The following is a 23,180-nucleotide window of genomic DNA, read 5'->3' as shown; positions in this document are numbered from 1 at the left end:
TTTTTAATTTATAACAGCCCACCCCCCCCCGCCCCCCCCGGCCCACCCTCCACTATCTCCAAAACCTTATCTAATGCAGTCTAAATCAAAAGATAATGTGCTGACAACGTCTGCCTTTCAAGCTGTGTTTATTGTCAAAATAAACCTGAGGCGAAGCCTGCGTTAAAGACCTGGCGACCTCGGACTGCGTCACTTAAAACACTACATCACCCACATAAAAGACAAGAGCTCAATTAACATGTTTGGGGGAAACAGTAAATCTTCTAAAAGTAAACAGCGATCCCAAAGTCACGAAAAAGAACAAAATTCCACACGAGCGGTAAGTGAAAATTTGGGGCGGCCAACCACGTGTCAGCATTGTGATAGATGTGACTGTGCTGCCGACTTTCCCTGTGATAAATCAGTAAAACCTTCAATTAATTTGATTTAAACCATCCCGTGTGAAGCATCCGCCATTAATTCAACTTAAATTCAGCTATTTTCACGCTGGAGGTCAGACAGGCACCTGGGTGGGACCGGCCTCCCCTGCTCGGCCTGTTACATGAACAGGGTCGGGAGTTCACGCCCTACTCCTCAACTCTTCAGGCTAGGCTTTGAACTCCTGACCCACTGCAAGGGGGGCAGGGCGCTTCATGCACAGTAGCCACATTTACAAATGCATGCTGACTCCATGCCAGCAAAGTGGAAGAGGTCTGATAACATCTCGCCTTAGAAGGAGCAGCTCTGCCGGCCCTTTGTATTTATGGGCCAGCCTCATGGTTACCCGTGACCATAAATCATGTTAATTAGTTTACTGATAAACTGTCTGTCGGGCCTCATTCACACAGGACTGAGGCTCCCTCAGTTACAGTTTAATCTCTGTCCTGCAATAGTTCATCTGTTTAACCGCCTCTGAGGTGAGGAGCGGAGGAAAAGGAGGAGTTCACTCATATCACTCGGCCGCAGTGTGAAATGCAAATTTGATCCGCTGTGCTATTGACCTGAGTGATGAATGACACAACTTTACTGGAAACAATCGACCACAGGGGTGTGGAGAATCAGCGCAGGTCATCAGATGAAATCTTTACCAATTAAAATCAATTTTCCTGAAAACAAAAGAGACTGTCTGATGGCGATTCGTCATGCGTGTCTGCTCGTTACGGCCCATGTGATTGGTTTGACGATGACAATATCTCACTCTTCAGCCTGCTGGTGACGAATAGAAATCAGCCAGGGTTAAGACTTCTCCGCAAACTGTATCGACTTTCTGGCAAGGACGCTGAAGCCTACAGGACTGAAGTGTCCCTCATCAGCAGATAAGACCACACACAGACTCTCATTTACCTGTCAGATTAAAGTGAAGGCTGACTCTGCTCCAAGCCATATGGCAAATAACCATAAACGTTACCTAGCTAAAGAGCTAAAGAAGGCTAACATTTATTATCTCCGTGTTTGGTGATTCTCCAAAAAAAACAAAAAACAAAAGGTTTACATGGAAAAGTTTTCATCTGAGGACATAGTGCTTTTTAAAATGCAGGTGGCAAAAACAAACCAGTTGTGCTGATAGTTCATGGTTACACATAATTACACACAAGTTGCTTTCCAAGTGCTTCATGTTCCCCCATACGGCGCTGAGGCAATGCTCTGCAATCTACTCTTATTTGGCTGGCGTTGATCTTTGCATGATTAATGGCGTAAAAGGATCCAGCAAAAAGGTCAAATGCGGAGTTGGGGATGGAGCAGCTATGCAGGGTAATTAAGACAAAAGTGATTAATAACCCCAAGCTGCCACTGTGCTCTGTAAACAAGATGCAGCCAGATGGGATGCATATTTTGAATAGTGCACATTAGTTTTCCAGGCCATGAGGGCACACAGCTATTCAATGTTCTTTTAAATAAGCCTAATATTTATGTTGTTCAAAAACACTGTAATTGCCGGTGATTTATGGCGAGAGCGCTCTAAGCTAACAAACTTCATATCTCACTCACTCCGCTCCATCCATTTAAAAGTCAGCATCAATCCATAACCACATTAATAACATGCAAAAACACCGGACTTACCAAAGTGGAGGACAGGGGTCACCAACCGCATTTGTCGGAGGGCCAGAAATTCTTCTGGACAGACTCAGCTCGGGGCCGGACACTGAAATAAAATGAAATAAAAATCACTTTTCTTTTTTCAAACCAATCTTTTCATTAATCAGAGTCATAAATAGAGGGGATTCCTGGTAGTAATTTAAGTCTTAGTTGTTGGTTTTTTTTTCAGATGTTTTAATAGGGGAGACCACACAACAGTTTCCTCTTTAATCCACACAATTTTGGAATCCAGTCATGGGTCAGATTGGACGGTTTGGCGGGCCGCCAGTTGATGATCACTGCTGTAGGAGTACAGTGAACAAGCTCAATCACAAGCCTCGTGCTGATTGGTCCACTGAGTGTCAGAGGAAAGTCTCCTTCCTCTACGCTGTCCATGATCTCACCTAGTCTCCTGTCTGTGCCCACCACTAGGACTGATCACATCCACCGTCCAGGGAAAGGAAGGAGACAGACGTCACAATGGTCCAGCAAGCTAATCCAACCCTGGCTAATCAGTCCTGTTGTCTCTCTACAATCCCTGTCTAGTCTGTGGCTCTCATTCTGTATGAAAAACAATTACGGCGGTTTGGTGTTGAACACACACTAACTCACCTGTCTCTTCTGATGAACGTAAGGACTGAGCGGTGGGAGCGGTTCGGAGAGAGACGGGGGGAGCATCTGAAGAGAAGGGAGAGAGAAAGACAGAGGGAGGGTATTAAAACAGAGGTCAGAACAAGACGTCAGTCATTAGAACCAAAGATCAGATCGGATTTAATAGTTTCTAGTTTTTGTTTTGGTGGAGTAAGAAAAATACGTTGTGTGATGGCCGCATCTACTATTAGCTCATTTTAAAGTTCCCGCAGCAGTTCATCACATGTCATCAAAAAGTACCGCCCTGACGAGAAAATTCTGGAACGACTCTTAACACCCGTGTGACGCATGTGGCTTCCCAGCTTGGTTACTATGTCTGCGGCCAGCACAGAAATGTTTGTCCAACCTTTTAATAGGAGCTCCAGCTTCACTGTTCAGGCCTTAGAGACAACAGATATGTAGGTGTAAGAGCCAACAGTCCACGCTGTGGTCTGATGTAACAGTATGGTGATCCAATAAGGTCGCCTCCAAAGAGAAGACCTGCTCCTGACGTCTTCAGTATTCAAAAACAAACAAAAAAAAACATTGTTTAAACTTTATAGTAAATGTAATCGAGTATGATCGCGATTAGTCATGTTAAATGTGATTAATTAGATTAATTACATTAAACATTTAATCAATTTGAAAATTCCAATTTCAAAATCCAATAACTGTAACTTGGACAGCCAATCATATCCATATTCGTTCTAATTAAATCAATGAAATTAGTGTGGTGTTTTTTAAAGGCATGGATGGAGGCCTTCAGTCAGAGTTAGTAATTATCACCAGGACGGTGGCCTAACCTCAGCTTCACTGATACCACAAATGAGAAAAGAAGGTCAACTATCAGAACCTGGACGCCTACAGCCACGCTGACTGTGGACGATACTGAAGCTGGAAAGACGAGGCAACACACACTCACGTATTGAAATAATAGCTGACAAAGATCCTCAGCCCTGGAGTGGCTATAATGCTCAGTGGCACCAAAAGCATCACCATTACAGAAGCCTCCACGTTAATTCGTACTGATGGCTCTGGGACTCTCTGTGGGCCGAGGAGGCCCGCTGATGCGGTCGGAAGTCGGCCCTAATGCACAGGCTTGATGGGAGATGAATGGGAGGGAGGTGAGGAGGGGGAGAGGCATCAACACCAATGGGTACTTGTTGAAGTAAGACCACAGTGACAGTTAGCAGCTGTGAGAACTTTCATTCTCACTCAGTGGGAGTCGGCGCTTAGTACAAATGTTGGAGAGCTTTGACAGAGGGGTGTCGCAGCTCCGTGATTAAATGACAACTATGTGAGGAGCTCTGCAAGTGACTGAGGATGGACCGTGGAGGTCAGCGGGAGGGGGGTGTCATTCACGGGACCCTTTGATCCGGTGTTGAAGGCTTTGGTTAGTGTCCAGTGGAGGCACTGCCCACTGTTCAACCTTTGGACAGAGTTGACAGGAGTCTGTTGTCTTCCAGTGTAGTGATTTGGGCTAAAAAAAAATACATTTTTATTGTTTAGAAACTGAGCGTAATAATTGCTGCAGTGAGTGGGAATAGCTTTTGCTCCTTGTTGACCTCAATTTCACAACCACAAACCACACAGGTCAGAGAAAAACTGAAACATTTTCTATCTCTATTTTCAAAACAATTTTATCATTGTATTTTTTAGAAAGGGTACCAACTTGTCTGGAAGACAATTTTTTTTTCAAGATCATAAAGGTTGTGTTTCTAATATAAATGTTATACATACATTTAAAAAAAACTACCTGAGGTTTGGAACAGAACAGAGTAAAATGGCAGTAATTACCAATAAACGCTGCTATGTTGATAGTGCTAATTTATCATGCGGGCCAAGCCAGCACTACTTACAGGACACCAATATGAAACTCGCTTCACTGTGTGCGATCAAACCCCCCAGGAAAAAAAAAAATAGCAATAAAAAAGCCACAACTCCCTGCGTGGGATGGCTTCACTTTCAGGGTCGGTAGACTTTCCAAAGTAACAAGCTGAGCATATGCCGCAGCGGTTCCCCTTATGTCCCAGGAAAGACCCCATTAATTCATCAATCTGTACACCTCTGTCACTGCCTGCTGCATTTGAGCCCCTTACCAGCAGAGCTGTATCCATTAGCAGCCAGGTTGTTTAGCTCTCCCTCCAGCCTGCTTGCCAAAGCACCAGTCAGGGTGGCTGCTGGGTAATTACACATTGCCTTGACAACGCACATGATTGTTTTCCTAGCAGAGTATTAGTTCATTAGTACTTCCCAATATGCCATATTTTTTAAATGTCACATTTTTCCAGCACACTCACTCCAATCTGGACTCGTCTGTATATCATAACAATCATTAATAACTGTCAGTCGGCAGCATCAGTTCAGCACTCGGGCCGCCTCATTAGCATGGCCCAGCATTTGTTCTGCAGAGAGGCTGATTATTTTCTACAACAGGCCAGGCCAATTACTTTAGTGAAATGGTATCACATAAATCAAAACTTAACAAGGTGGCAAATTTGAAGTTATCAGATTCCAGGAGACACCCTAACTAATATGTCACTGTCACAAGTGCTCTCTGCAGGTATGCCTCCGCCATCCCGAATACATCATCCCCCCAGGATCTCCGACAAGGAAATTACCATATTCAAAAAAAGTGAGAGCACAACTGCTATGAAAATGGAAGCGGTAAAGTTCAAGCAGACTGGCTGTTTTCTTTTTTTTTTGCAGCGGAGAGGGTGAAGTGGATAGAGGGAGACTGATCCCGCTATAATGTCTTTTCAGGCCATCCTGGGAAATATAACATGTCGGCTCCTTCTTGCAGCTCAAACCTCTCCTTTTACTCTTTACATGATGATGTTCATCCATCACATCATGACAGCTACATCAAAGCAACAACAAACATGCAAACCCAGCAATCTGAAATGTGCTGATGCCACACACAGACACATAAATACAGACCACTTTAGCCCTACTCCCAGCGCCTTTTCTGCTCTGTTTAAATCTAATTTTCCATCTACTGGAAATTCCCACAACTCAGGATGTGTGATAAAGAACACCTCTGTCCGTTAGCCACTGACACAAGAGTGATTGCAGAGGCCGTGCAAATGGGTTTCTGTTTGTTTGCCCTTGTTGCTTTCCCCCCCCCTCCTCTCACAGAAGCTACAGCGTGTGCAGCACAATGACTGGCTTCTACTGGCTGTTAGTTAGAGAGGTACTATTACCGCTCACTAAAACATTCGCCTCATCTTGATGTTATTTGCTCCATTTGTTTTCCACTGTCTGTGGCGCTGTCTCTGCTCGTTCCTCATTTTTAAGTGAGGATTGAGGACAGATGGATGCAAACTCAAAGTTTCTGATCTTTAGCAGAAGTTATGGAGGGTTATCTTTGGCTGTATATCTCTGCTCTGGCAGCGCTCCCCTGGCGATGAAGGATTAACCACCGCAGCTGTCTCTTCCCCAGGATGATGCAGTGCACTGCTCCCCGACACGACAGCATCACTTAATCTTAATGTCCGCTTCTCCAGAGCGGCCGCACAGGACAAAGCCAATCAGCATCACATGCCATGGGGATGGACCTACAGCTTGGCCCTGGAGTTTCTCACCCTCACAGGCCTATTCATCAACTTCAGCCACACCAATCCCAGAGTTCTCCTCTCGCAAACCACAGCTGAGCTGGCCAGTGATGTATGGCATGATGAAGGAAGTGGGGGCGGGGGGAGGAGGAGGAGGCTGGCGCACGCAGGAGAACACTTATCAGATTGAACATTATGCACTGCTTTGTGTTCCCGAGAAAAAGAAAAAAAAAAAAAAAAAAGAGAGACGTGAGGTAATGAATGCACATGGCCTTCCTTCAGCCCAGACCACCTATTTGCTGTGTTTAAAGAGATATCTGTTCAATAGCGGTCCAGCATTAAGGATGGGGGAGATCTGCCCCATGATCACTGTTCATTTAGATAAATTGAGCTGGGAGAATCCATTTGTAAAGATCCAAATTCATCTGGCAGCAGGGGAGGGGATACTTCATTTGTTCAGCCATCCTCCCATTGACCATGGGCTGCTCTTCAGGATGTGCAGTAGCACAACTGGACCCATGATGCCATACAGATTGCACTCTGTGTGATATGAACAACAAACACAAAGGCCATATGTGACTCACATGTCTGACAGACCTGAAAGCAAGCGCCTTTTTCCGGTCATGTTGTGCTAAACGTGCCAACCTGGTTTTTTTACTGAGTACTGATACGATATGATACGACTACAGTTTCCGCCGAAAACAGAGCATTCACATGGATCGGCCCAACGCTCCGTCTTCATCAAACACAGGGCCGTATCTTCTCTGTGTAAACGGGGCCTAAATCAAGGCACCAGCAACACAGGCCAAACAAAGCAGACGTCAAACACTTAGAGCGTACGATAGCGGATGCTATCAAAGGATGTGCGGGTGTGAGAAGTGGTACAGCTAATCCTTTAAAGCCAAAAAACTTTGATTCAGAGATAATGATTTGAAAAAAGAAGAGTATCTTCCAAATCTTGGCCCAGTCTCATAATGTAAAATTATGCGGAACAGTGTCATGATGAGAGCCTTTCCTACGTTAGGTGAATTCTACGCCAAAAGCCGGCTATCAACCTCCATTCTGAACCCGATAATAAAGAGATGACACTTTTATGATACCATAATTAACAGCACTCTAGGATGAAATTAAATCAATATGCCCATCTAATATCATTTTCTCTAGTTATGCAAATCAGAAATTCAAAGCCTTTGGAAAGTGATATGAATTGCTTTCACATTTCAGTTCACACATATTATCATATCAGACCTCTTGGGTTTGATGACACAAAGGATGGGGGGAGACTTAACGATGTGAGGACTGGGCTACACACTGGGCTACACAGGAGAGAGAGAGAGAGAGAGAGAGAGAGAGAGAGAGAGAGAGAGAGAGAGAGAGAGAGAGAGAGAGAGAGAGAGAGAGACAGAGAGAGAGAGCGACCCTGACTGCTGATTAGCCGCCGCGATTTTGTGTGCGCGCAGATTAAAAACAATTTGACTTATTTCTTCCACAAAATAGTAAATCACGCAGTGGCTGAGAACCCAGTGTGGGGAGAAGAGGAATGTGCCAAATGATAAGGCTCTGAATTAAACACCTCTGCTTCACAGGTAACAAGATGTCTCGCGTGTCATCATGATAAATTATAACTTTTAGTCCCCTAGAACACATGCTAGCACCCTTTTTAGCATCCCTGTATCTGTGCAGAGGGAGGCGAGGTGAAAGTATACGGCCTTTCCCTTTATGGATATGAGACAAAAGGGAGGCTGTGATGGCTGCGCGCAGACAAGGCGAGCAGCGGTGGAGGGCGAGCCTAATGGCCGTGATTAATGACAATGGGCCAGAGGAGAGCTGGTACAGCGGCGCTACATATATCATCCCTTCTCATCAGTCTATGCACCTCTGTGGCCTCTCCTCTGCAAACCAGCACACTACAGTGAGGAGAGAGGGGGAAGAAAAACACCTCATCTACTCTCAGTCAGTGAAACCACCAAGGAGCTCCTTCTATGATTCTTCCGCGGCCTGGCACATGATAGCTGAGCAGGGAAATGACTTGAAGAATAAGATATAATGACGAAAGGGGAGACGGGGGTGTGTGCGTGCGGCTGTGAGATCACTCGTGTTTTTCACCAACTGAATACTTCCTGTGCTTCAGTCACATTTCCAAGGTCTAATCTTCCATATGGGGAGAGAGATGAGTTATTGGCTATTTATGAATAGAAGTGATGATGAATGGTGCTGCATTTATCTGCATAAGTAACTCCAAGGGCTGGCGCAGAGGTTCAGGGGCTATAATAAACATAGTTTGCACTCAGGGGCAGCGCCTTATTTATGGCACCGCGAGTTGAGTAGACATTATGTGGCCATCATCAGTTCCTCGTGTTCCCTTGAGGAGAGGACAGGAAAATAGCTCCTGTACGTGCAGCAGTGCGAGCGTTTAGAGCAGTTTGAGCAGCCGTGCCACCGCCAATGTAATCAACTCTACTCTGGGTTTAGTCATGACCAATTAATGCGCCGCATTCTTATGGGAATTACGGCGCTCTCTGGGACGTGCCGTTTTAATTAGCAGACACCTTGCTGGATCCTTGTTAATGCCTTAAATTTATTGAAAATGTTTTAAATTAATCTTCAATTACCACCACGAGCAGACGTAGTTATAATGAAACCACTAAAATCCGGCGTACAGAGAGGAAAACTTGGCACAAATGCCACAAGTTTCATTTTTCCACTATAACGAGAGAGGATTCTCTGTGTCCCGTACAACCCCCCCTGCAGGGCCGAACAAGTTCAGCGGCCCGCTAATCTCCACTGTTACAGCATTGCAAAAACCTCCTTATGAGGCAGAATGACTCTTTCACACAAAAACCTGTACGTCAATTTTACAACCTGCGTGCCCTCAAGAGTTGTTGTTGTTTTACCTGCAGGCTGTGCTGTGCTTTACAGGTTTTCCCCATACTTTAAAAGACCAGGACATTCTGGGTCTCTATTTGCACGTTCTGTGCTGATAGACATTAAAACATCTGAAGATTTTAGCTTTGACAAAGTTTATACCTTAAATTCAAGTATATTATTCCATATATAAATGTTAGTTATTTTCAGTAGCTGAACATTTTTTAATTAATCTAGGAACAGTCAAAGACCAGAGTCCAGTCTGGAGAACAGTTGATTTTCAGCAGCAATTATCCTCTCAGACATTAAAAAAAACCCCAATAATATATTTTCATTTTTTTCCCCTATCTAAAGTCTTGGCACAGACAGACTGTCAAGACAATTTCATTTTGCTCCTGGAATCATTTCTAATTCCCACATTTAATTCCATTTTAGAAACTGAGCTGTCAGGCTTTTCTGCAGGCCGTTCCTGTTTTAGCATTGTACCGGCGGTTGTTAAAAACTCAGCTTTTACCGTCTCTTCTTCTGCGTCTGCAAATTGCTTATTAAATGCTTGATGCACAAACATGGCATCTTGTGAGAACACAAGGTGTCTTTTGTCTTACCAACTGTTTTCGCTTATTTTCCGAGGCTGCTGTGTATAATTAATATCTCAGCAGGGCCCGAGGTTGTCATTTTTCAAATGGTTTCCCTGGAAATGTTCTACACCTCTTAATGGCCCTGCTAATGCTGTAGCTGTCATGTCTTGGACAGCTGCACTTTTACAAGACAAACTCAGCTGTGCCACAGGCCTCTCTGTGGACTTACTCACTCAAAAGCTTAGAGGCTGGTGCTGCCAGCTGGTGATAGTACACATAACATCTGATTAATCTTTACCTTGTGCCCATGACTGGCGAGTCACCTTCCTCCGGTGTCCCTGGTGAACGGAATATTTTTACAGTTTTCTGATGGATGGCAGATCGGCCAAATGGCCCTAAACACAAATGGAAGCAGATGACCACTTACAGGAGCTGCTGCTAATGTTGCTGCTGCTAATGCTGCTGCTGCGTCAGGGCAGATTCCAGAAGACATGTTTACACATTGAACATTATTGTAATTTATAGTAAGTCCATTTGATTTGTGTTTGTTTGTTTTGTTATGCATTTGAAATCTTGAATGAAAAAAAATATATATAGTATTTTAGACACTTTGACTGAGTCACGAGGACATCCTTAATTCTTGGCTTTTACCTAGCTTAGTTTTGGTAACTGTTAGCTAATCGTTCGCCAGCATTTTTGGCTAAAACCAAACAATAGATTTTGCGAATGTGAAGCAGAAACTCAAAACTGCAGTTTTGATAATGACAAAACTTCAGTCGGCTCATTCAGTGGTTTCCATGCTGAACAACTGCTCGACATACAGGCAGCATGACATCCCCTGTGACCCCCACATGTTTATTACTAAGTCTCCTTTAGCGTGCAGTGTGTAAATGGCTTCTTCGCATGCAAGCCCTAATATGAAAGACTGAATATTATTGTTGTATTACTAATTATATAAAAAGGAAACAAAGGGTCCTGTGAAGCGCAGATGCGACAGTGGTGATAAGTAAATCACCAGGATGTGTGATCTAATCACTCTGCTGATATTTTTTTAACATTTCAAACACTATGGCTCTATGTCTGCTCTCAAAGCAGATATTGTTGACTGAGATGGCCATCATAATTCATGGGAGTTCAGCCGGAGTTCAGGACAAACATTTTATACGCTTGTTACCTCCCAATAAGATGACACTGCACAGACGAGGCCCCTGTTTGGACATGTGGATCATGCATGCAGTGTGTCTAAGAACGGAGGCCGGTGGTGGAAATACGGCGCTCATTGTGCTGCTGAAGACTAGCTGGAGGTTAAAATGCCGTATAATGGTGTTTATCGTTAAAAACAAAGTGTGAGTGGTCACAGGACAACGAGTTTGCTCAAAGGTTACCGAGCATAAAAAAAAAAAAAAAACAACATACAAGGCTCCCACATGAGCTCTGAACTGAGACATGCACCGCTGCAGGCCGGAGCTGCTTTACGTCTCTATCTTTGTTTGAAGCCCAGCATGATGGTGGCCCTTCAACCCCCATTTTCCAGAAGCTTAGACCTGGTTGTTTGATGAGGGCTTATCCCTCAGCTGACATATTATTGCTGGACAGGCCTCTGGCTGCGCCAAAAGAACAAGCAACGCAAAGGATTAGCCTGCTGCAGACTCGTGCTAATGCAGTCAAACTGTCAGGGAGATCAAAGCCAATCACAGCAGATTAGGACCAATTAAAGGAGGTGGCCCTTCACAAATGAATAGCTGGAGCGCTCACCTGCTGAATGGAGGTAAAACACAGACGCTTTGTTCTCCCAGCTCCAGTGAGGCTCAGTCTTTCTTCTAGCTGTCAGTTATGACAGTCAGTCAGCAAACAAAAGCCTTTATTTCTCCAGGTAACTGAAGACAACATGTTTTAATTACACCGCAGTCACACCCACACGGCCCCAATCTAACAGGAATACACGGCGGCAGCTAAACACAAACATAATTTCTTTAATGGAGATGTTTGAAATGAGCCGCTGTTTGTTCAACACCTAACTGGGAGCCTATATAAAACTGTACAGTCTGCTCTCGTGTGCAAATATACAATGAGTTTAGAGCAATTGCCAACAACATCCAGTTTTCAGTAAGTGCCTCCTAACCCTCTCCTAACGTGACAGTTTAACAAAGTCACATCATCTGATGATAACAGCTGTCTTCAACAGAAACGTTGGCACACTTAGATTTAGACAAAATTTAAAGATCGCGTTTAGACAAAGGTTGAGAAAAAGACAAACAAAATGTCATGTTGTCACTTGTTTGGATTTCTCTGTAAATGAGCCTCAGCAGGTCTTTGGTATAATAATTCACAACCTATTTCCCTGTAAGTAATAAGACAGATGGGAGATGATTGCCTCATTGGTCCTGTTCCAGTGCAACAAGGGTTAAAAAAAACTCTACAGAGATACTACAGTAATGTGAACATGTCAGACTGAGGCATCTGAACCACAGCTGGTCAGATAGGCAGCGGGGTCACCGCAGGGCCAGCACAGGCTCTGCTGATCAAGGCCCCTGCTCTCGACAGGGGGATGAATGATGAGCGCAGTGTAAAAGCCAAAACTATAAATTTCATCCCACGCTGACCCAAAGCTCCTCTAAAGTTTATTTACATTTTCACATAGCATCTAACCTCAAACGTCAGTGTCAGAGGATCACAAGGCGGGATGAATTAGTGATCGCAGTGCGTGCGCTCTCAAACGCACATAGTTGGGAAAGTTCATTTCAGTCTGACAAGTCTGCAGAGCGGGCCACTGAGAGGAGGACTGAAAGGATCTTTCATTAACTTGTCTTTTCTGGTTACTCGCTCTGAATCTTGCTCTTCCACTTAATCCAGAGCATTTGAGTAGAACCGGGTGCCGTGTCAGAAGCACTCTTTGCTAAAAAATCTTCCGTCCCCTCAATTGCAGGCATTCTTAGAAAAGAAACAAGGAGGAATTCGGAGCAGGAGATATTTTTTAATCTTAAAAATAAATAAATAAATAAATAAATAAGCCTGCCGTTAGCTTTGCAGAGAGGGCGCCGTTTGATGTGGATGCCTAGAGTCAAGTGTGTTTGGACAGTCATGGGGTGGAGCTGCCAGGCTTTTAGCCGCTCCAGAGAACACAACCCACCGCTGAGCACCGCACAGGAGTCCCTCTGTCCTGAGGGTGGACGCAAACTACCAAGTGAGAGAATGAGAGAGCCGAGCACACTGGGTTGTATTCCTGCACTAGCCTGGAGGCTAACATGGCAGCCAGGCCAAGAGTGAAGCTGCCCTGAAGACGTGACTCTCCGACAGCTTTTCATTATGTCTGCCCTGTAAAGACTGCAAGCGCTGAATATTACATCTTTTATTCAAAACATGTAATCCCAACACTTGTCAAGTGCTTGGGGAAAATGATGCAGCCAACAAAAGCAGACTTTGTGGACTACACAGTGATGGTATCTCAGATCTGTCAAAGCATGAAATATATGCTGAGATATATATTCAAAGGCGGTGGAAAAGAAGTGGTTGCTCCTGTTTTGTGGTGCGGGAGGCACGCAATACCTAATTTGAGGCAAAGAACATGCTTAAGTTATTACCGCAGGAAGGTGATCTGTCAAGGGAGGCTGTTTTGGCATGTTGCATACTGCTGCTGAGATCATAGAGTCAGATTCTGCTTGCAATTACCGCTGAAGGACCTTGGATGCAGGCAGGCAGCCATTAATCCTGCGTCTGGCCCCAGTGGCTTTGACATGTCAAAAATTCCCACTGTCCTCTGTGCCACAGCTCTGACAAATGCACCACAATGGCCAAACCACACCAGCAGAGCAACTGATGCCATCATTAATGTAATAAGGTTCACTTAAGACAGCTGCAGATTATGACTTACTTTGTAGGGTTAGGTATGGGATTGTGCTGCCCGGAGGAGGAGAAGATGACGACTGACAACACTGTCTTCATTAACAGTAACACACACATGAGTCATGACTTTGAACAGCATTAGTTTTAATGAATGCTCAAAGTAAAAGTATTAGCCTGGCAATGAAAAAGTGCTAAGTTAAATAAAGGCTACTTAGCGTCTTGCGGGTTTTCAGAATTCTTTTCTCAAAGCAGGGCTGAGAATGTTTTTGTGAGCCAAACAACAAAAATGTTTCCAATGGCAGCCTCAGAGGTGATGGTGAGTAATGACACACGACTGGAGCCCTGTAATCACTGCGTTCAGTACTTTAGAAGCGGCGCTCCCACACAGCCTGGTATGATCACTATGTGACTAAAAGTTTAAAAACCTCCAAGCATTATAATGTAAAGTAAAGTGCTAAGTGGTATCCACCCCTGACTATTTAAATACATTTATAATAATAATAATAAAGTGGTTGAATGTGTAGTAAAATGGGTAGGTTTTTCTTGTATACAGAATTGATGGTTTGCTTAAACATGCGACGTTGCCCTAATATATATATATGTATAATATACATATAATATATATGTATGTATATAAAAAAAATATATATATATATACTGGACTGCTGATCTTGGCCTATATATATATACTTTTCAGTATATATAAAAAATATACTGAAAAGTACTACAAACACATATGTTTATATAAACATGCATATGTAATTTNTATATATATATATATATATGTTTAAAAGGGGATATATTCCAAGTTAATCATCTATAGCTGCTGCATATAAATTAAACATATTGAATAAAGTTAAAGTTAGATATTTAGTTAGTTAGTTAGTTGGTTGGTTGGTTGGTTAGTTAGTTAGTTAGTTAGTTGGTTGGTTGGTTCGTTAGTTGGTTAGTTAGTTAGTCAGTTAAATGATTAAGTAAATTAAGAGCTGGATGCAAGTGATGACTTCCTCTGACTGCATTAATCACATGCAAACAAACAGGCCTGCTGAATGTCCCTGTAGTTGACATCTGTATGTAGCAACAATAGACTCCCTTAAAAACCTCTATTCACACTCTGTTTGCATCACAAAAGTGTGTTGTTTACTACACAAAGCCTGAGGTTTCATGTGAGTGAAAGCAACACAGACGTGCTGAAAAGAAAAAGGGCTTCAAAGGAAGAGATTTATCATCATGTGTCGCCCCTCCCCTCACCCACGTTACACCTACGCATCACTGTGATCAGGTCATTACGCTGTTTAATGTGCTACGGCGATTCATCCCCACCTTCAGCATCCCTGAAGTTTAAACGCCTCAGCATTTAAACAATGTTTAAAGGAGACTTGAAGTTAATGACATTAATTTGTCAGAACTATTAAATGACAGAAGCTCCAAATACCTGTCAGCTACAAAAACACACATCAACTTGTACAAAAAAAAAGAATGCTGCTCTGTCCAAATCCCGTTGACATTCCATGAAGAGTGGCTCTTAACATTTTGTCACACATCCAAGTATCTGCATAGAGGCTCATGTTATAGCACGGCATCTGTGTCCGATCCGAATAACTAGCATGACTCCCTGTGCAGATGGTCACAGGATGTGACCACCTCCGATCGCCTGTTCCCATCCATCTCACAGTAAATAGCTCCTTTGACACCCTGTGCTCACTGCTTGTCCGAGGCTGCTAACATGATTGCCGCCATTTTGAAAATAACACAAGACAAGAACACGAGCAGAGAGGAACTCTCTACCCCTACACTGCAAAACACCAGACGACCACACGGACGGATAGATCTCACAAGGACCTTTGATGGGTTTGTGGCAGGCTGTGAGTCACAAGTTTGTCCTCTTGCCTCTTGCTATCGCTCTCTTGAAATCTTAATGTCCAAGTGAACTTCTTGGTGGCCCCTGCTCAACGACTACACCAGATTTATAACTACTGTCAAAGGCAGGGATGACAGATAAATTAATCTTCCCTTCACGACTTTACATCCTGGGCATCTGGACTGCTGATCTTGCCCTAACAAGCACAGAGGTCTTGGCGAAGCTGTCTTTTAATGTTGATGTGTTCATGGCTGGAGATGAATGGCTCTGTCGCAAGAATCTATTTATACAGCAGTTATATGGCAGTGCCACCAGATCCAGGACATTGCACTTCCACGAGACGAGCACCAGCATCTGTTAGAGGAAGTCAGCGAATGACACTTCTTTGGATGTGGTGCTCTGCTGAATGTAAAGTGGGTCGCTTACTGTTAGCACCGGAGACAAAGATAATGACAAGAAACGTCTTCATGCTGTTTGTTTTTCCTGTGAGAGACAACAGGATTTTTTGCTTTTGATAAAGTCAGACTGTGTTAAATCGTTCACTAAGATTTAAGAAATGACTTCCTAACTGTTTGATATAATTGATTAACATAACAGGGGTCCCAAAGCCCTGGTTCTTGGACCAGTACTGGTCCATAGGTCATTTGGTACAAGGCCATAGTAAAATATTAAATAAACTTTTAAATTAAAGCCATCCAGCAAGTTTTCAAAATAACTTGACTTCAATACTAATAAAACAATTAGCAGAAAAAATGTTTTATTCTGAAAATTTACTCATTTTAAAATAATTTAATGAAAACTGGCACTACAGGTCTCTGGTATAAAAAAGTTAGGGACTGCTGCTTTAATGTGTTTATTTTTAATTCGTAATGAAAAACGAATATATAAGAAAACAAACCATTCTCCTGCTGACTTTGACAAACATCAAATTATCTGACATGATAACCAAACACTGAACCACAGAAAAATCTGTGGATACGTTTGTGCCACAAAGTCCAAAAAAAACCCAAACCCTTCAGTATTTAATTTCCTTTGGTCTTCAGTCTCCGTACATGAATGTCCTCGCATCAAACATGAAATTTCAAAGAGTAGAATGGAGTTATTAGAAGGACAGCTGAAAGACAGGACCACCAGGACGACAGAACTCCAGCTTGTCATTGTCAGCCCACCCTTGTCAGTACCTACCACACCTCCTGACCCCATCACATGAATCAAGGCCACCACCCAACACCGGCTCTGCAACAAAAGATACTTTGAGGTCATGCTCCTCTCCTTTGTGCCCACCACGGAGCATGAACAGAGAAAGAACAGAACCACTCCAGACAAGGGAGACTTAAGAGGCGCACATAATGAGAGAAGATCCATCAAAAAAAAAACAACAACTCTCCGATGATAACAAAGCATTTCTACATTTTTTGGTGTAAGGATGTCTACAGACAAGACCTTGAGGTCAAAGGAGAGTCAAGTATCAGACCTTTGTCATCAATACAGCTATCGTTATATGCCGATGATGTACTGGAGCTTTAAGCCTTTTATATTCATCGCCCCGAGAATCCTCCGTGGGGGCCTAAAACTTCAAACAGTACCTCATGAAAAAGTCAGAAGGTGTCAGAAATGTGTTCCCCCTCTGTGCCCCCCACCCCACTGGCTTGCCAAACACCAAAGGCCAGAATTGATTTTGTGTGAAGCGGGACCAGCTCCGCCCCCCCATCGGAGAGATCACCTGCCTAACCCCCCGCCTGTGGCTCAGACACAGCTTCAACAATTAGTACAAAGATGGCCAGATATTGACGAGGTTTCTCAGCAGACTCCGCTAATGGCGTTTCACGTAACAACAGCAGGCAGTAGTGTTTTTGTACACTGCGATTATCTGTCAGGACATCGGGGGAAAGTTAAATTGTCACGGTTATGTTTTATATTTACCTGCCTTAATTCCCTATGGATGATCCTTGTGTATGAGCTCATAAAGAAAGGTTTATGGAAGATTGAGGGCAGATTATCTGAGGTAGCAGCGCTGTCCTGTGACTCTGCAGGCTTTAAAGTTAGTCCAGCCGAACATAAAAAAGGCAGTAGGAAAGGTCAGACAAGAGCCAACCAGATACAAATCTGCAGTGGCTTTCTTGTTGAGGGATCCCTTTACGATCCTCTTTAAATTAAACATTCCTTCCTGTTTGTCTGCTTGTGTTTAGCTGGTCATGTCGCCAGAAAACAGAGGCCGTTCATTTGAAAAAAATTGTTTTGAAATACTGCAGTGCAGTGTCAAATGAGCACGAGCATCAATGGCATGATTCTATGTATTTATTATGAACTGAAGCTAATCTGTAAAAAATCAAAGCAATGATAAGATTAGAAATCAAAGGCTGATGTATTCTAAACATTAAATATCAGAAGAAAAAAAAAGGAAAATTCACTGAGATGGAAATATTTATAACAAGCCTGATATATATATATATATATATATTTAGGCCATAAAAAGGTAGCTGTAGCATGACATATGGACTAGTCTGCTGGTAAAAACATTCCTACTTAGTGCAAATAAAGGAGAACATAAACCTTTTCACTGAAAGGACGATTGTGGGAAATCATTAGGAAATCTATCCCAGCCTGATACATTAAGTTATTATCTTTGTTTTCGACCCTCACCTCCACCATGTTGTGACAACTCAATGCTAATAATTGACATAACATTAGAACAAAGCCTTACAAGAAACATCAAATAAATGTTAAGATTATCAAAGCTACTTTATTTTGACATTAAGAAAAAAGCAAACACAAAGGCAATGCTGGCCCTGATACTGATCATCCCTGAAACATTCAATCAGTCTTCTTCTTATTTTTCTTCTGTTCTACAGCACACCAGCGTAAACCAGATTTATCCGTTATTTATGCCAACATTTTCTGCTGCACGTGTGAGCCACTGGTGTGTTACTTCTTTTACCTTTTTCATTAACACGTCAACTAAAGTCGAGGCTCCAAATAAAATTCTAATGGCAAACTAATATTTAATGATGTGTTTAAGTGCTTAGGCCACAGTTTATGCTCCATAATTAAGTATCCATGAAAACACAGTGACTGCAGCCAGGTTCAAACATGGGTGTTAATGCAGTTGACTTGTTCGTCAATTTTTCCTTGTACCTTCAGAACAGACGTGTCATTGCAGCTGCAGTGAAAGCAGCTTTAAGGTTAGATGCAAAACCATCACTACGTTTTGGAGCAGGGATTTTAAAGGACTAACATTTACACACGAGACGTGGACACCACTTCCTTGTTTTGAATAGTAGGCACTTCAGCCACTGGCTTGATGTCAACCTCCCATTCTAATGGACAGCCACAAAGCTGACAGGCCATAAATCAGAGGAAGTCCAGAAAGCCATTAGTCCAGGAATACACGATAAAAAGCGGTAATGGTCTCATAAAGCCGGCGATGGTGTAGCACACATTCTGATTCTGCCTATTAAGACCTGCACCGAGCCTCAGATGAGTGAAAGTAAGGGAGCTGTTTTTCTTTGGTGCATTGCTGCCTGGGGTCTGGTGGTAGTGATCAATGTGGAGGGAGACGCACTTTCCTCACAGCTATTTATTTACACCGTACTCCAGCTGAGTGAATATTAGCAGACAACACTGTGATTATGAAGTGCTTCTATTGAGTTCCACGTTATGGACGCCACGTTGATTTACTCTGAGTTGGCCGTAAACGCCTGACGTGCTCAGGCCCTTGGTTATACGCTGTACACTTCGCAGTATTATGGTGAGTGTGATTCGGTCCTCAAATCATATTTAAGAGACAGTTTGCCCGTTTCGGACAAACATATTTTCTCACTCACAGCTTCAGTGGTATCTACCCACACAGGGTGCATTACTTTTTCAAATCTGCAGCATCCATTCTCAGGGGTGCTGCCTTCACCCGTGTACAATGGAACAAAGCAATTTTCAAATGCAGTACAAAGGTTTGTAGCCACGGAGTACTTTGAGCTGGAGGACATTAAATGCACCGGCGTGTTAGTGCTGCGAACATGGACAGATCTGGCACTTGTTGTTTTCATTATTGTGAATTTCCCAAATGTGGGAGTGATAAAAATAAAGACTTCTTCTTCTTCAAACCCCACATCCTGAAACGGTGGTACACTTCCTGTTATTATTTGGAATCAAGAATAAGTGGGTTTCAGCTGAACTTATCATCGGGTGCATCCATCATTTTAAGGTATTAATTCCACGGTATTGATATATATATATATATATATATTGATACATTGTGAAAATATTTACATGGAAACTGCAGCTATGTTTTCATTGTATTAACGTAATGATTCAATTTATCAATCGCAAAAATCATGAAATAAATCAAATAACCCCTGATTGGTTGGAAAAAATAACTGTAGTTTCTGATGCTAATTTCAATATTGAGCATTTACTTCAAAACACACACAAACTTTAAAACATTTCAATCTAAAAGACCGCTCTCCCCATTGAACAAAGAAAAATAATATCACAAATCAGTTCTAATTCACAACTGGCACTAATAAAAAATGTATTAGATTAAACTAAGATTTATTTGCCTTGCTGTGGCTACATGCAATAACTCAGCCCCCTCTGGGGCTGCCACCCCCCACTTGGGAACCTATTATTTAGAAGAAAATGTAAAATATTTCCAAAAAATAAAGTGACCATTTCTTGTGCTTTAATTTTAGACTTATAAAAATTAATTATTGGAAACAGAGGATATTTTCTGGATTTTGACAGATTTTACTTTTACTAAATGCTTTGTGGAGATTTAACGTTCCTCCAATGTTTCCAGGGAACACAAGTGAAGCCGTTTTTCTTCTTTTCCTTTATTTATAGTGCAGCATATGAACACTGGAGGCATGGATCTAAAATGGCAGGACGAATCGTCTGCTCCAATTCATGTCAACCTGTTTTGGCTTTTCAGAATAAATGACTGTAAAACCTTGAAATAATTTCCAATAAAATTTCAGCAAATCAAACCCAAATCTTTTGAGTGACAGTTTAACGTGTTTTTTCTAACTTAAAGCTGGATTGAAGGCGCCAGGAGACAATGACAAGCTCATCTCTGTCTGATGTCACTTCTCATTTTCAGGCCGACTGCTATCTGCTACAAGGTTCTGCCAATAATAGCTCATCAAAACAACACAAGCCTTCTTGGCACCAAAATAAAGGCAGCAGTCCACATCTGTGCCACTCACATGTCAATTAGGACCCCTCTTCACACTGACACTTGTGACTTAAAAGAAACAGTCAAGAAGGTGATGAATTTGAGCCGACAGATGAGGAGGCAGCGCGCCGCGTTGCCGTACCATAATGCATTAGAGATATGGATAACAACTGACACTGCTGGCAGGTCTTATGAAGTTTGATTTCATTTGTCAGATCGTCACTACTTTGTCTTTACGCTCACTCGTTCCATCACTCCTCAATCATCGCAGTTATAACTTATTCTGATAGCCCGGAGACACTCGCACTCCTCTTCATTTAAAATGCAAAACCACAAACGCGGAGCAGGTGTTGCACGGGTTACACGCAGCGTGTCGTACGTGGTGCGCCGTGTTGTTGAGTGACTAAAGGCACGGATGAAAACCCAGCCGGATAACCTCGGTTCTCAATGACCAAAGGCTGCTCTGATATGTGTAAATCACACTCTGGGAGATGAATGGATTTCACATAAACCACAAGCGACAGGAAAATCAACCATCAACTGCAGTATTTGATCGCTGAGAAGACAAATGGAGCAGTAAGTGTCCAAGCCTGTCTCGCCAAATACCTTGCATGCTTCTCTCCAGCCAACCGCATGACGCTAATTCCTGACTGAAACACTCCTCCTGTGTATCCCATAATCCTGCCTGTGAAATGTGACAAGATCATTCTGTAGGCCTACTTTAGTGTGAATAATCTGCCCATCACAGACATTCATCCTGACCTGCACAGGGCTCCCTCTGTCATAACAAGCTACCTGTACAGTCTCACCCCCAGCCTGCAGGCTCCGTAAACACAGCGTAAGGATTCAGGAGTCTGTGTACAGATGTGGTGAATGTTGCACTTACGCTAACAAATCCAAAGTCTGGGCTGTCTGCTTGGCTCATTAACACTTGCAGAGAGCGAGCACGAGAGAGGATTTAAATAATTAGGCGATCAGTGGATTGTCAGAGAATTCGTCATCGGCAATTTTGTTTATATAATTTATGAAGCCAAACAGTCTGTTGACAGCTAGACACACGACAGAAGTTCTTCATAATACTGGAAACTAATTTTTACTATCGTTTTCAACAATTAATCATTAACGTAAACATGAACCAAATGAAAAAGTAGTCCTGTTCCATTCTACATACAGTCTGAGACAAGCTTCTAGAAGTTCTCCACCACTAATATGGCAGCTGTCAGGACGCATGGGGCCACAACGTACAGAGGAGTTAACGCAGTCATTTAACTCTTCTCTACAGCATGACTGCAGCCTGCCAGGATCCTGGCTCACCTGATGGAAAGTGGACGACAGTATATAATCTCCACGGGCTTTACTTCCTGCTCCTGACTAGCTTTACCTAATTGGGAAGACAAAGTGAGAAAGACCCTTCACCGCGGTGATCTTGGCTGCAGCTCATCTCTTATGACTCTGTCACGCTGCGCTCCTGTCATCTGACTTCCGGTGAGATAGTGTAAGTTCTTTCGCGTCAGCTCCGAGTTGAGCTCTTGCAAATGAAGTCAACGCTTCAGAACTTGACACCAAACGGGAGGGCAGGGGGGGAAACGGGTTGGACAACCCAGCGTCTGAAACGCCCTGTCTTTAAACACACAATATCTATAATACTTTACGACACATTTTCCTGTAACCTTTTCATCTGCGCTACCTGCTTTTGGCCTTTTCTCTTTCACTTTCTGTGGGCGCGCAAGAAAAGCAGTCGATTTTCTTGTCATATTTGCTTGAAAAGAGACTCTCAACTCGGGAGTCTAATTTCCTGCACTTTAAAGATCGTCCACATGCAAGGTGCATTACATTATCAAGGTGATGGGAGCAATTTCAAACTGTCAGTCAGCGGTGGAAATATCAGAGACTGCCAAAGTCGCCTGTGAAGTGGTGCGCAGTGTAATGTTAGGCTCATTCATTCAGTGCCATTTACTTGTCAGTGTAGCTCTCTGTTTTCCTCCGGATGGTAGTTCATAATGAGAAGGGGACACAGTATAGCGTGGCCGTACACGGGCCAGATGAAAAGGTCATTGTGAGGCAGATTTGTAAAGATAAAAGTAGGCTCCCAACAGTATGAAGCAGTAAAAGGAAGAAAATATACAGCTCCAACAGGGAGCATTTATATCATAAATATCAGCGATTCGGTCCAAAAGTGCTGCATCTCAAATGATCCTACGTTTCCCCTCGCTTCACAGACAGCAGTTAGTTAAGGCTGTTAAATTCCCACCACTCTGTGTGACACGCTGGGACTGTACTTAACCATTATTAATGTGACAGGCCTCGGCGCAAAGCAAATCAATTAAACAAGAGCAATCACCATAGTCTGGATAACGGCCTTTTAAGGCTGTTTTCACATGTCAAGGAGGTCCTGGATCCAGGCCTCTGTGCCCAGACCTGACAGGTCAAGAAAAAGCCATGAAACAATAGCACCTTCTAACCATCATCTCCCCTTTTTACCTGTCAGCTCCAGTCGGCCTGTCTGGCTGCTGACGTGGCACGCCCTGCGCCGGCTGCCAGGAGGTGAATTTTCATGTCATGTCAAGAGAATTTCTTATTCCATTTGCTCGACATTAAAACGTCGCATTTATCGACTATATTCC

At 43.0% G+C, this 23,180-nt stretch overlaps 1 long non-coding RNA gene across 1 annotated transcript in view; it reads right to left on the bottom strand.

The window, feature by feature from the left end:
* The window catches only part of LOC103381514 (uncharacterized), a 113,980-nt gene that overhangs the window by 82,022 nt on the left and 8,778 nt on the right, over positions 1-23,180 (bottom strand). The window contains exons 2-3 of the long non-coding RNA XR_521807.2: positions 2,668-2,733; positions 2,041-2,122 (exon numbers count right to left, since the gene is read on the bottom strand). This is a non-coding gene — a long non-coding RNA (uncharacterized LOC103381514). The remainder of the gene's footprint in view (positions 1-2,040; positions 2,123-2,667; positions 2,734-23,180) is intronic.

This window comes from Cynoglossus semilaevis, chromosome 8 (assembly GCF_000523025.1).
Source record: "Cynoglossus semilaevis isolate Cse_v1.0 chromosome 8, Cse_v1.0, whole genome shotgun sequence".
Taxonomy (NCBI): Eukaryota; Metazoa; Chordata; class Actinopteri; order Pleuronectiformes; family Cynoglossidae; genus Cynoglossus; species Cynoglossus semilaevis.
The sequence above is the reverse complement of the archived record's forward strand: the minus strand, read 5'-3'. Positions and strand labels throughout refer to the sequence as shown.